The sequence below is a fragment of the Tachypleus tridentatus genome, unplaced genomic scaffold, assembly GCF_004210375.1.
Source record: "Tachypleus tridentatus isolate NWPU-2018 unplaced genomic scaffold, ASM421037v1 Hic_cluster_2, whole genome shotgun sequence".
Taxonomy (NCBI): domain Eukaryota; kingdom Metazoa; phylum Arthropoda; class Merostomata; order Xiphosura; family Limulidae; genus Tachypleus; species Tachypleus tridentatus.
This window is the reverse complement of record NW_027467782.1, coordinates 58806547-58810390: the sequence shown is the minus strand read 5'-3', so window position 1 is coordinate 58810390 and position 3844 is coordinate 58806547.

The window sequence follows — 3844 nt, the reverse complement described above, 5'->3', positions numbered from 1 at the left end:
TTTTCTTGAATATGGCAAAAATTGACCATGAAGTTACAAGTTTTTCATGCAAGAACATTTTTTTCTATCTTGTATATTATGGCAACAAAATATGCTCCATCTGTGACATTTAAAATGTCTAAGGTGAGCATTCTCAGTATTTTGATATAAATACATTGTCTTTAGACAAGGACACCCTGTAAAAACACTTTTCAGCAATTCAATGACAAGGCCTTATGTCAATTTTTATTCCCAAAAACTATTATATATCAATTATTATCCCAAAAAACTATTATAAAAAATTTGCTCTGTCACAATGCACCTTTATGTTCTATGTAGTTTAAATTTTTATAAATGTATCTTTGTAAGTCATAAATGCTGTGCCAAAGTTCATAACAGAACAATTATTATATCACAAAATACTATCAAATGCATTTTGATATTTCAATACAGAGGTCAAATATATTGTTTATCGAAATTATGGCTGAAAAAGTAATAATCAGGACTCAGTAATGGTTGATGTTGACCAACCCAAGGTGCTAAGTGGGTCGACATATTATTTGCAGATATTGATATTGACAGCTGTAATATACTCTTGGAAGATGCATCACATTCCATCAGGTGATGCTAAAGATGCTCTGAAAAGAGCTATTTCAGGGCAGTGATGAAGACTAGTAATCTTATCGGTACTTATATTGTAAACATACACTATCAGTGACAAGCTGCTGCTGATGTTCTTAGTAATGATACTCTACAGTGTATAGGGATGGATAAGCCATACCAAAACAGTTCTGAATAAGCAACCTGGCAAATAATGTGACAATCAATCTGTTATAAAGTCACGGTAGAACAGAATTTATCAGAACTACTTTATCACATAGCTTAACATTTCGTAGATGGTGTGATATCACCGAAAATTAGTCGCTTTTGGGAAAAATATGTAACAGACCTTTCCAATGTAAATTTTTATATACTCAAATCATTAAAGTATATTCAAATGAGAATTTAAATTTTTCGAAACAAATATATTTCTTGTACTTAAGAGCATCAAAAAAATAATTTTGGTTCGCCAGAACAATTCGGAAAAAGACCTGCAACAAGTTGTACGAACACAAACGTCAAAAACCTCCGAAGTGTGCCAGGCGACAGAACGCAAAAAAAAGAAAAAAAATCTCAGTCCAGAAACGAGATGAACCACTGAGTAATTAGATAGATATGCATGTTATTGTACACACAGACATACCAGTCACGTGACTGATGTAGCAACAATGTGATCAAACACTAGATGGATTATGGAAAACCTGTAGAGAGAAGTGGTGAGGCTCCAAAGTTAATTTGATATAATGAACTCAACTTCTGTATGCTGAAGAAAACTCTTATGAACTGTAAAGATACATATCACATCTACCAAGTTTTTTAGAACGTATTCTGAATATTCAATACTTTAAATTTATAGCAAAAGATTGTGTGTAATTTCATATATTTCCAAGTTTGTGTGATTCTCTCATTTTTCATGGAGGGTTGACAGTAATCCACTAGGCAGTGATCATTTTCCGATCCTTTTGAGAGAGACTGGCCGTGGTCGATGCCACCCTACCCGCGTGCCCCGGTGGAAGCTGGATCAGGCAGACTGGTCCACTTTCACTGCTCTCGCAGAACTTGATCCTGCCATCATAAATCAGCCATCAATAGACGACTGTGTGGCAGCGATAACTGACTGTATTACACCATGCAGCTGCTCAGTGTATTCCTAAAACCTCGACACGCTTTCCACAGTATCCTTGTCCGTGGTGGAACCTGCTCTGCCACTTAGCACAGAAGGCTAAAAGCGGGCCTGAGATACTTTCGTAGATATCCCACACTTTCAAACCGGGTTGCTTTCCAACGGGCCCGTGCACATGCTAGGTGGGTAAGACGTCAAAGCCAGAAGAAATCTTGGATTAAGTTCACAACCAGCATATCTTCTATCACCAGTTCCAAGATCATATGGGACAGGATTCGAAAGGTTAATGGGCACTACAATTCTGTCCCCTCTCGATTTTACTCTGATGGTCAGGAGGTGACTGATGTTCGGAACATTGCCATCAAGACTCGGGCAGAGCGATCACCTCTTTCCTTTCTGAACTGACTGTTTCTTTTGACTATAATTGTCCCTTTACCCTGGTGGAACTAAATGGCCCTTCATCGGTCTGCCAGGTACGTCTGTTGGACCTGATGATATTCATTATGACATGCTGCACCATCTATCTCCTGCTTCTCTTGATGTCCCTTTGATTGTTTTCAACCGGATCTGGCAGGAGAATGTTTATCCTGATGCCTGGCGCCAGGCTATTATTTTACATTTCTGTAAGCCAGGAAAGATCCCAAGATTCCTTCAAACTACCGTCCAATTGTTTTGACGAGCTGTCTCTGTAAGACATTAGAAAGATGGTTAATGCTCGTCTTGTTTGGTTCCTTGAATCAAAACCTCCTCTCGCCCACCCAGTGTGGGTTCCGACGACAGCACTCCACCACAGACCACCTAATTCGTCTTGGAAACATCGATCAGAGAAGCCTTTCTCAACCGCCAACATCTTGTATCAATATTCTTTGACATAGAGAAGGCTTTGACACAACATGGAGGTATGGCATTTTGCGAGACCTCCATACATATGGGTTACGTGGCCATATACCCATGTTTATTTAAAAAATTTTAATGGACAGGAGATTCCAAGTTCGTGTGGGTTCTGACACTTTCCCGTTCTTTTGTACAGGAACTTGAGTCCCTCAAGGCTGTGTATTGAGTGTTACACTCTTCAGTATAAAGATAAATGCCATCACTGAAGAACTCCCTCTCACTGTTGCGAATGGACTGTATGTCGACGACTTTCATATCTCATGTCAGTCGTCAAACATGATATATATTGAGCGGCAACTACAAACTGCCCTCAATTGTGTACGGAAGTGGACTCTGGTGAACGGCTTTATTTCTCTCTCTCCAAACTGTATGCATGCACTTTGCCGTCAACGGGGTATTCACCCCTGATCCTGAACTTCATATCGGTGAAGTTTTGCTGCCAGTGGTCCCGGAGACCAAGTTCTTGGGGCTTATCTTTGATCGTAAACTGACCTTTATACCACACTTAAAGCAGCTTCAGGTCAACTGCACAAGAGCACTGAACATCCTCCGTGTTCTCTCTTCTACCAGTTCGGGGCAGATCGCTGTTCAATGTTATAGGTATATCGTGTTCTTATTAGATCGAAACTCGATTATGGATCAATGGTCTATGGCTCTGCCAGACCCTCGACCTAAAGATGCTGGACCCCATTCATCACTAAGGACTCTGACTCTGCACTGGGCTTTCTGTACCTCTCCAGTTCAAAGTATATACATTGAATCTCATGAACCTTCTCTACACCTTCGCCGTTTGCAACTATCTTTACATTATACTTCGAAACTTCATTCCTTTCCAAAGCATCCCACCTGAAATGTGTTTTCCTTCCTCGGTGGGCAGTACTTTTCAGAACAGACGATCTGTCATTGTCCGTTTGGCCTTCCGCTTCCGGGCGCAATTGGATGAATTGGGTCTGTCCTTGATAACATTGCAGATTCCCACAGGTCGGCTCCATCCCACCATGGCTTATTACAGCCCCTAAATGAGACCTTTCTTTCAGTCACCTAAAAAAGGCAGATACCCAGATTGAAGTACCGTCTTTATTCAATGAATATCTTTCAAACAATCATTCAGTTCCCATTTATACAGATGGTTCCAAATCAGGTAATTCAGTGGGCTCTGCTATGGTTTGCTATGGGTCAGTAGTTGGGCACAGAATCCCTTCTACAGCTTCTGTGTTCACTGCTGAACTAGTATGCCATATCTCTTGT